The 11,429-nt window shown below is 36.6% G+C and overlaps 1 protein-coding gene across 1 annotated transcript in view; it reads left to right on the top strand.

The window, feature by feature from the left end:
• The first annotated feature begins 4,613 nt into the window (after positions 1-4,613).
• Positions 4,614-11,429, top strand: part of LOC145291211 (uncharacterized) — a 169,980-nt gene continuing 163,164 nt past the window's right edge. The window contains exon 1 of the mRNA XM_080136796.1: positions 4,614-4,943. The gene's annotated coding sequence lies outside the window, so the exon portion shown is untranslated. The remainder of the gene's footprint in view (positions 4,944-11,429) is intronic.

Raw genomic sequence — 11,429 nt, 5'->3', positions numbered from 1 at the left:
TTTGGGGAGAACCATGGCTGGCTGTTAGGTTTTTGTTGGAAGTTTTTGGATGGTATGAATCTGTCTATGTCTACAATTAACTATTCGGTCAGGTCTGATACTATAGAGGACACATCCTTTTTAAACATGGAATGCAGGGGTAGATCAGATATAAATGTGCAGAAGCTATCCTAGTCAGCCATAGAGTATTAATATACAGTATGGTGGAGAGGTACGTCTGAAGACTTATTGCATTTCGTTTTTATCTTAACTGATACAACCGAGTGGTCGGAAGATCCCAGAGGAGACAGAACGGAACATGAACATAGCTCAGGGGAAGAAGGCTAGTGTACTGACCGGGAGTATCTGGTGGGTTCGTGAACAATCTGGATGAGGTCATAGGCAATGGCGAAATCATGACAGAACCTCCCCTCATCATCTGTCTTGTTCGAGTGGGTCAGCCATTCCACATTGTGGACATTGATGTCACCGCAAATGTGGATGTTAGCCGAAGGATGAGCAGATAGGATGTTGTCAATTTTCTCAGATATACTCTTAAAGATAGTAACCCCACTGTTTTGGGGGTGATAGAGGGCAAATATAAATGCAGTGGTGTATGCAAGTGCAACCCAGAAGCATATATAAGGTAAATTAGGGTCTTCACTGGAGATATCCCTACCACACGGAAAGTCATCTTTAATGTAGGCACATATACCATGCCCATGGCAATCTTTAAATGAAAAAGGAATTAACCAAGAACAAAAAAAAAAAGGAATTAACCAAGAACAAAATGAAAATGAGATTAAAAAGAAAGAAACTCGGTAAAATAAGTGAAAAAAAAAAAAAATATTTATCTAGGTAGTTTTTTTGGCCACGTTTCAAAATAGACTTAAAGCGGTGATTAGAGTTATCTCCCTTGGCGCCCCCTCCTCCGCAAAATAGGCAAGATGGCGGGATATGATCGACCTCATTAAAATTTGATTTTCCTCTGTTAAAAAAAGAAAAAGAAACTAGTTGATCAATAGGTATCTCCACGGTGATATGTAAAACGTCAGCATTGTACACATTAATAGTGACGTCATCATTTCGTGTGTGTATCAATTTCTATGGATGGGCATTCGCATTATAATTGTTAATGAAAGTAACTTTTTTTTTTTTTGCTATGGATAAAAACAATATAAGACTTACCTTTTGTAAAACAAATAGATTTTTTTAACGTACTACACAAACAAGAGTTAATAAAATAAAATTAATTTTAATGTCTTCTGTTGACACTTATGTATCTAAAGATAATGTTGCTTACAGGCATCTGTACTTTTTGAAAAAAGGTGCAAACCATAGGGATCAACCTCTATCAATTTAAATAACAAAATCAAAACGAATTTTTTTAGGACGATTTTGGATTTACAATTTTTATTATCTCAATAGTCTTATATTCTCTTATATGAATGTATTTTTTTTTTTATTATTGGAAACCCGTTATTAAAAAAATATGTTTAAACTTCATATTGTGAGAAATTAATCTGACAGATTCAATACTCCCTGGCAGATGCAGAATAAATCCACAAATTACAAAAGCCATACTTTTAAACTCAAAATGTATTCAGTTATAACAGCAAAGAAAAGTTATTGGTCCTGGTATAGTCCATTGCAAAACGGTGGGCCAGTTTTGCCTTCCAAATAGGGAGCCGGTAGTTTAATTCCTTTTGGTGGAGTGGTAGTTTGTATTCCTTTGAAAGGATCTATGGTAATTCATGGTGTTCTTGGTAAGAATTCTGGTGCCTTTAATTAGGCATAAATCGAGCCCCTTGGGACTCTAACTGAATTGAGGAAAGTTCAAATATTTACTTGATATAAATATAAAGAAAAACATGTTTGTAGAGATTCAAGTCCTTTATTTCACCAAACATTCAAGTGATATAACGTGAAGAAATTTTGGCGGCTCCATCTTCTATATATATAAAATCGAAAATGTATGTTCGCTTTTTGTGTATGTCCAAGAAAGGCTTTTTTCAGAGAAGCGGTCGGTCGCCTAACAACTTCTTAAAACTTTTTATATCACATATAAATCGTAATATCTCAGTTAACAACGAAACTCGCCTGTCTATTTAATTTGCTTGATTTCGGGAAGATAAATATTCAACATTTGTCACTCGCCGCATGCGGGTTAGTCTTTTTCCTATAATATCTTGGGAAAATAAAAAAAAAGTGTTCTGCAGTAAATGAAATACTATCCTGCAGTCAAACTTGACTTCATTAACTCATTAAAACGTGCACCTGCCAAATCCAAGTAATTAAATAAATTCAAACGTGTTTCCGTTAGCATCTCGCGGTGGGGCAATGGTTAACGTTGCACTTTTTTTTTTCACACTTTAATTTACAACTTTGCCTCAAGGGTTCGGGTTCGATCCTCATACTTACCTACCAAAACATTTTTTTAAACCCCCCCCACCTCTGGAGTTTCCACACACACCTCCAAACACCCAGGCAACGCCAGGTACCCCTCGCTAGTTCTTAATAAGGCATTCTTCTCGGAGCCATCCGTTTGGAATTTGTTTTGTACCAATAATGGTGCATCCCCTCTGTTTACATTTATTATTTTTTATTTGGTTCTTGTATTTGATTTTTTTGTATTTTGTATCTTTTTTGATTCTTAGTTTCATACATTTTGGGTTTGTGCGAAACTCCCTTTAATTGGGAGAAAAGGGAAATGCTAGCTCCGTGATGAGGTCACGAGCCCAGCACGAGATTCGCTCTCTTTTTTGGTTCCCGCGACATGGAGATTGGACATGTTCATTGCCCGCCAATGACAAGGAATTTTGGAGCCTCCTTCAAGGAAGAAAACCTGGCAAGAATACCCCGGGCATGCGATGAGGCATGCTTCTGAAAAATATCTACGTTGATACGTTTTGCACATAATTTGAAGGAGTGTAATTATTTAAAAAAAAAAGACCTTATTTTACGTGACAAGGAATTTTGAAACCTCCTACAAAGAAGAAAACCCAGCAAGAATACCCCAGACATGCGACGCGGCATGCTTCTGAAATCCATCTGTTTGTCTACGGTTTGCACACAAATATGGGAGGAGAGAAATTTCTAAAAGGACTTTAAATGAGAAAAAAAAAAGATAAAGGCACGTGCCTGACTAGCTTTCAATTTGTGAGTACGCTCTAAAATTTACTACATATCAGAGTGTGATTAGAAACTACTATTTTGAATCTTATTATTGTATTTGTTCATGGATACAACATCTTCATTATGAGAACCAGTGTTATTTTTTTCATTATATGTTACTTTGACGTTTTTTAAATTTAATGCCTGCAAAGGGAAAAATTTACAACTAATTTTATTGTGAATAAAATCTCTTCTTCGTTTCAAAGCAAGACCTTTATATTTTATTCTTTATACCCCCCTTTTTTATTCCATGCCGTTATTTTTTTTTTTTTTTCAGGTTAGTTACTTTAGCGTCGGATTTATCTGGAAGCAAGATAAATTTCCGACAGTCCTTGGTTAGTCCTTTCCTGCGGAGCATTTACCATGGACTGAAACAGAAAAGAAAGATAATAAAAAGGTGCCAAATAATTAACTTGGCTCATACAAACTAATGAATCACAGACTGCCTACTAGAATTGTGTAGGCGGCTTAAAACAAAGAACATGGTGGTGTAAAGGGAATTTCTCACAATATCGAATTTGAATTTAATATCATTTAAAGCTTTTTAGAAATAATTATTTTTTTAGAATTCTGTTTTGTTTTTGTTTTAATTCAAATAATTATATTACCGAGAAAAAAATTATCAAGAAAAAGTTGGGTTTTTTTTTTACATAATAATGTTGATTTTATGTCCAATTTTATTCATAACTTTAAGGTAAGTGAAATAAATAACAGGATTTCATATATATATAAAAGTAACTATTTTTTAATTATTTGATCTTTTCAGCTTTAAAAAACGTTGACATTTTTATTGACCTACATTTATTTTGTTTAGTTTTCAGATCATGAAATATACAGGCGGGGCGGGGGTGGGGGGTGAATAGAACACCTAAAAAATATTTCCTCTATTATATTTAACGAAACCTACTTTCCTTGTGTAAGTTTATTTAATAATGAATAAATATCGAAAATTTCAGGAAGATATGACTTATTTTACTTTTGCTAGATTTTTAAAACATGGGTGTGTCTACGGCTTCAAAAAATGCTACTATATACGAACGTTGTTTTAAAGTGTCGATAATGTAAACACGATTTTTGTCTCGCATTTTCATTATTTTTATATCCTGTAAAAATTAAAAATATATATATATTAGCAGTTTATTTGAAGCTTCTTCTTTTAAATGGTAAAAAAAAATAGGATGGTCATCTTGAATTAAATTACAATTACATCGTGTTACATATAGTGCGGGGGGGGGGTTAAAACTATGGTGCGCGTTGGAGGTACCTATTGATCAAATTGAGTGATTTTTTTTTTTAATGAGAACTTAATTCCATAACGAGTGCGTACAATATAATTTTTTTTTTTTTTTCAATATTTTCATTTTTTTTTAATGTTTTGCTTAAACTAAACAAGTACCGTTTTTTTTTTTTTTTTTTTTTTTTTTTAAATATACAACAAATTAATAACTGGGTTAATCATCGCTATCACCGTTTCTAAAAACAGGCAAAACTAATTGATACAATTTGGCAGTCATCTTGGCAGCAAAACGCTTCAATATACGCAAGAAAACTATACCATGGCTGTGGCTATACCGACGACGTCGAGATTTGAAGCCCTGGGCAATATTCTCGTTCTGATAATATTAGCGAGTACTTATGACAGTTTAATTTGTAAGGGATTTTTAACATCGGACTAAATTGCAGAGGGAACTTTTTGCATTGAACACCGGTATTTTGATAACCGCTGCTCATCATTTCATATCATGTTGTTTTTTTTCTGATGGAAAATTCCAAAATCAAAGCAAATCCCTGTAAGTTGTAAGTTTTTAATGTATCACGTTTTTAAATGAAAGTCTTGGAAACTTTTGATGGAACGGTTGTATTATCAAACTTTTTTTTTTTCGCTGAAAGTGCAAATATTTAATGTGTGTCATTTTCATAAAACCTAGTAATATTTATTTTGAACTTGGCACGAGACTGACGCTTGCGGCTTTTCTGGATATAATAACAGTATATAAAATTTTAAGCTTTTAAATATAGGATAATATAACTGACATCACTATTTGTTACGTAAATTTTTTTCTGCAGACATTTTTAATTCGCGAATAATGACGAATATAAAAACAGGAAAAGTTTTGCAAGAGTTCAATTATGCTATTTACGTTGTTCCATAGACAAAAATGTTAACGTTTTACTTTTTTTTTTTTTTCTAAGCAATTCCATTAAAAATTGTTTCCTAATTAACAGTTTTTATTTTTATTTTATAGCTTTCGCTTGATAAAATCAATTGTTTTCTGTGTGATTGAATTCTGAATTTCACTATCAGTTTGAACTTCCTCAGATTTCAAACCTGTTTGAAACCTCACGTGTCAAATTATTAAAAACAATGGCGCGAAATGTGGGTTCGAGTTCTGTCGACGATATATAATTTTATTATAGGCAACAAAATGAAAAAGTGGTAAAAACAAAAGCAGCAAATATATAAAAATATGGCATTTTTTTTTTCATTAGGTCCACGCCCACAATTTTCTTTAAAATGACGACTTTTATAGGTTTTCACTGCTAAAAAATCGGGTAAATATAGCGATACAGAACACCAACCACTTTAATTCAGTTTTTTAGGCGTAATCGAGGTCGCTGACAACGAATCTGATAATCAAACCCGTCGCAAATTTACCGTTTGCATGGTATTAACCACTGGACCCAGGGACTATTTTCCGCCACGCGCGAGCGCCGCGGCGGTAAAATAAACGACGGCAGTTGAGTGTGCCTTCACGTAGCAAACTGCCTTTCCACATGGCGTACGAATCTTTTGTGGAACATTTAAAGTTATATGAAAAAGAAGAAAAGCACTCCAAGTGAAGGGGGGGGGGATAATGTCGGACAGTTCAATTTTTTTTTTTTTTTTTCATTCATTGGCGGACAATTTAAAATTCGAAGAAAAAGTTGTCTAAAACAAAATTTAAAAAATAATACATTATAGTACTTTCTGTTTTTTTTTTTTTTGTCTTACGTAGTTTTTAATGCATTTTAAACAAAGTTTTCACGAGCGGTTTACAAAAACATAAGCACCAAAAATGTTTGTTTTTCGGTTTTTTTTTTGCGGGGGGGGGGTTCAATTATAGAACTTGTGTGGCTTAACAAGTTCTTCTCCTAAAAATGTTGAATGGTATTCTAATCGGTAAATGTTGGCGCGTTACTTACGTAAAAACGGTTAATTAAACTGCAAAAGCACCTGTAGTGTAAAGCGGTTCGACAGAAACACTCAGTGGTAGATCTTGTTTCTTGTCTAGGGCAATGAACGCCGTTTTCCCCACTCCCAATACATCCCACTCCTCAAAACTGGGCACTTGGGAGTGCTTAAGTACCACATATGCCTGTGCAATTACATTGGGTTCACTTTCCTTTGATTGGTTGAGGGTACCGGATTGACAGTTCCTGGCTGCTGTTTCCTACTGGTAGTACAGGGGCCCTAACTCTTTGGTAGCGCTTAAAGCGGCTGCTCCATCAACAGTTGTATAATATCGGGATGTTTGTAGTGCCATGTCGCGCATGGAAAGGGACCCTGCACTCATCCCCGGTGGGCTTTCCTGAGGCCACAATCCTAGTTGAAGAAAGGTCAGCTGATGGTCTACTTGTGTTGCATGTCTGATACTCTGCATAACCTCTTGTTCAGCTCCCCCTTACCTAAACTGAAACTCTTTAAAAAAAATATGATGGCAGTACAATCTAAAAATAAGCTTAAGCAAGGCTTGGGTCAAACAAATCCAACTTGCCTCCTCCCTTGAGGCTTGCATTCACAAACATCCGTGGGCTTAGAACCAATTTAGCTGATGTTGAAGCATTTCTCCTAACAAATACCCCAGATATCTTAGCACTAAGTGAGACTGACCTACACTCCTTCATCCCCTCTAACTACTTTAACATGCCTGGATATCTCCCACTCTGCTGTAAGGACTCTGACAGACATATGCATGGACTTGGAGTTTACATTCATAATACCTTTCCCTTGACTAGAGAAACAAACCTAGAATCGGACGATCAAGCCTTTATGTGCTTTAGACTAAACATGCAACATAACATTAGATACTGTTATTTTCTCTACCGCTCTCCCTCAACCCAGGACTGCACCATAATAAACAAAATCTCTGACAGCATAGACACAGCACTCTCCCTCAACACTAACGCACAAGTACATGTATTTGGTGACTTTAATGTCCACCACAAAAACTGGCTTGGATTCTCTACTTACACAGACGCAGCGAGCAGAACAACACATAGCTTCTCTATATCTCACTCCCTATCACAAATGGTTACGTTTCCAACTCGTTTCCCTGACCAGCAAGAACAACACGCATCACTTCTAGATCTGTTTTTGACCACAGTTCCTGATTGTATAACGAATGCCAACAGCCCACTTGGGAACGCTGATCATGTAGTTGTTGTGTTATCTCTAATAAGGGATTAGAAGAGATGACATATATTATATATTTGTTGTATCATAAAGCGGATCGTGTGTGATCGTCTAGCTGTTCTTTCTATTAAATATGTTCATATGCTTTTAAGTGTGAATGTGTGATACATGTATTTTTTTCACACATACCTTCTGCTTCTTGGATGTTGGTCCATCTGGAAATCATCTCTCGTCTTGGAGGAGAGACCTGGTACCTGCTATGGACGAACATTCAATCACTTTTGAATTGGTTTTATAGTTTATTTCACTTTCCAGATGTCTCGCAAAAGGATTGGAAAGTGAATCTCCCGCTTGTGTAGTTTGTCTTCTATGTCTTATTTCTACACACGTCAGCGTCCCCCCCCCATGAAGGGGAAGAGACAACGGTGAAACCATCTGTCCTCTTCTAAGCCCAAACCAAATCTCTATGATTCAGCTAACCTGATCACGTGACTCACACGCAATCCGATCAGCTGATCTTGACTTCCGGTCAACGTGTCTACGATATACTTTACACACCTCCCCCTTTCTCTCTCTCTTGATCCATTCTCTAACATAGTGATAATGGTTGAAATCGCCCGAAAAAACTAGAACCAAAACTGAAGAGCCAGTGCTCAAAATAACGAGATATTATAAAAAGGCTGACTGGGAAGCCATCAGAGATGCCCCATGGGGAAATATTTTTTCTCTTCCTGCTGAACAGTGCGCAAATGAGACCACTGAATGGTTCAAAACTGCCATTGAAGCACATGTTCCCATGCAGAAATTTTATAGCAAACCCCACTCTCCCCAATGGTTTACTTCTACTTGCACAACTGCCATTGCTCAAAGATTTAACCAACATAAGTCCAGTTCAAACAGACAGAAGTATATAGAAGTTAGAAGTAATGTTAAAGAAATAGCAACAGCTAAGAGGAAATTTACTGGAACCACTAAAAAAACGCATCGAGGCACAAAAATTAGGAACTCGTAACTTCTGGAAAATCTACAACAGTGTAGTAAATAATGGGCAATCAACAATTCCCCCACAAATTAACAATCACAAGGTTGTTTGCTCAGCAACCGAGAAGGCTAACATGCTTACCAGTCGGTTTGCCTCAAACTCCACATTGGACCCTTTCAACCACCTCCTACCTGACTTTCCTATGCAGACAGACGCCATGCTAGACGATCTGAAAATCACCCCTGCTCAGGTGCATGCTATCATAAAAACCCTTGACACTTCAAAAGCATGTGGACTCAATCTCATCCCAGCTGTGCTATTAAAAAAGTGCTCAGCCGAAGTAGCTCCAGTTCTCTACTTTACAACAAATGCCTTAATGAATCTTGTTTTCCAAGCTGTTGGAAAACTGCTTCTGTAGTACCAGTATTCAAGAATTCTGGCGAAAGAACTGACCCATTAAATTATCGCCCCATTAGCCTCCTCCCACTTTTTGCCAAAATATTTGAGATTTTAATTAACTATGCTCTAGTCCATCACCTTACAGATGCTAAACTTCTGATTGACCAAAAGTATGGATTTAGACAAGCCCGTTCCACAGCTGACATCCTAACTGTAATCTCTGAACGTATATACCATTTACTGGACAAAGCAGGGGAGGATAGAGCGGTAGCTCTAGATATATCTAAGGCTTTTGACAGGGTATGGCATGAGGGTCTCTTCAGGAAAATTAAATCATACGGTATCACTGGAAAAATACTTAACATAATTAAATCCTTCTTAGATAAGAGAAAAATCCAGGTTGTCCTCGGCGGTCGTACATCTAAACAGTATGATATAAATGCGGGAGTGCCCCAAAGGTCTATGCTTGGACCTCCATTATCCCTAATATTCATAAATGACTTCCCAGACAAAATTGCCTCTGAGATGGTATATATGCTGATGACATCACACTATACCAGGCACGACAGGAAAACAAATGAACACATATCTAAAGAAATGGCAGAAATACTAGAGGATGACCTCCAATCTGTAGTGGAATGGGGACAAAAATGGATGGTCACGTTCAATGCTGCCAAGACTAAACTAGTTTCCTTCAATAATTACAAGAAACCTTTTCTACCACCAATAGCAATGGACAACGACTCTTTATCTGAGAGTACATGTTTCAAACTCCTTGCCCTAATGTTTACAGGAGTTGGAGCAATTACATTGAAAGCATTGCCAGGGCCGCTGCGAAGAAGGTAGGCGCTCTCTACCGTACTAAAAACTACTAACACCGAAAGTATCCTGTGCTTCTATAAGGCCACCATTCGCCCATGTATGGAGTATTGTTGTCATATTTGGGCTGGTGCATCTGCTACTAGTCTCTCACTCCTTGACAAGGTTCAAAAGAGAGTCGCCAATCTGATAGGCCCTGACCTGGCATCTAAGCTTCAGCCTCTCTCATCGACGAAATGTTGCATCCCTCTGCCTGTTCAAGTATTTTAATGGTGAATGCTCTGATGAACTGCAAGCACTTGTGCCCCCCACGACGTAAACACCCTCGACAAACCCGACAGGCAGCTAAATCCCACCCCCACACAGTAGAGATCCTTAGATGTAAAAGATCTTTCTACTCCAGTAGTTTCTTCCCCAGAACCGCTAGACGTTGGAATCTCATTCCAGATCCCTGTTTCCCCAACTGTACTGACATGCAGAAGTTCAAGTGTAACGTGAACCGACATCTTGCTGCCCAAATCCCTACATAGTACCCCAGTAGTTGTTGCCCTGATAGTAGCCCTTTACGCCAAAAAGTGACAATGTGCCTTGTTTGTGGTGAAAATGTAATTTAAAAAAAACAAAAAACGAAAAACAATGTTTGGTGCTTATCTTTTTGTAAACCGCATTGACAACTACGTAAGACAAAAAAAAAAAAAATCCCCCAAAAAGTACTATAATGTATTTTTGTTTAAATTTTGTTTTAGACAATTTTTTTCTTCCAATTTTAAATTATCCGCCAATGAAAAAAAAAAAAATTGAAAATTCTATGTTCTGTACCCCCCCCACACACACACACTTGGAGTGCTTTTCTTCTTTTTCATATAATTTTAAATGTTCCACAAAAGATTCGTACACCATGTGAAAAGGCAGTTTCCTACATGAAGGTACATTCAACAGCCGTTGTGTATGTTACCACGCACTCGTGCGTGGCGGAAAATAGCCCTTGGATTCAGGGGTTAATACCATGCAAATGGTAAATTTGCGACGGGGTTGATTATCAGATTCGTTGTCAGCGGCCTCAATTACCCCTAAAAAATTTGAATTAGAGTGGTTGGTGTTCTGTTGTAGATTTATATTTACCAAAGCTCGGGTACTTCTACAGTTTATCAGCGAGAATTGAGACGCCATTTGCGGGAGGGGGGCACTTGTCATTAGAATGAGAGGGAGAAATCAGTATTTTAAACTATGGCCGAAGTAGGAAATAAATAACAAAAAAATTAAACTAGATATTAATTACTTCCGGAAAGAACTATAAAAAAATGTAAATAAAGAAAGGGAAAGAGAACATATATCCGTTAGGGACTGCCAAAATTCACCACAGAACTACCCCACCCTATATGTGACACAATGTAATTATAAATTAATATTATCAGTATAACTTTTGTACCATTTTAAAAGAAGGGCAAAATAAATCAGTAATAATTTAAAATTTTTTTTCATTGAACGAAAATAATGAAATTGCTAGTCGAAAATCGTGTTAACATAATTGGCGCTTTAAAATAACGTTCCCATGTAGTAGACATTCCGAACGTGAAAACATACCCGTATCTCATAAATCTAACAAAAATCAATTAATGGTCAGATTTTCGTGAAATTTTCGATACTTATCCATTTTAAAATGAAATCGGCAATCGTGAAGAA

Source organism: Euprymna scolopes, chromosome 12, assembly GCF_053919585.1.
Source record: "Euprymna scolopes isolate OS-2025 chromosome 12, ASM5391958v1, whole genome shotgun sequence".
In the NCBI taxonomy this organism is placed as follows: Eukaryota; Metazoa; Mollusca; class Cephalopoda; order Sepiida; family Sepiolidae; genus Euprymna; species Euprymna scolopes.
Note: the sequence above shows the minus strand (reverse complement) of the source record. Positions and strands in the feature narration are given on the sequence as shown.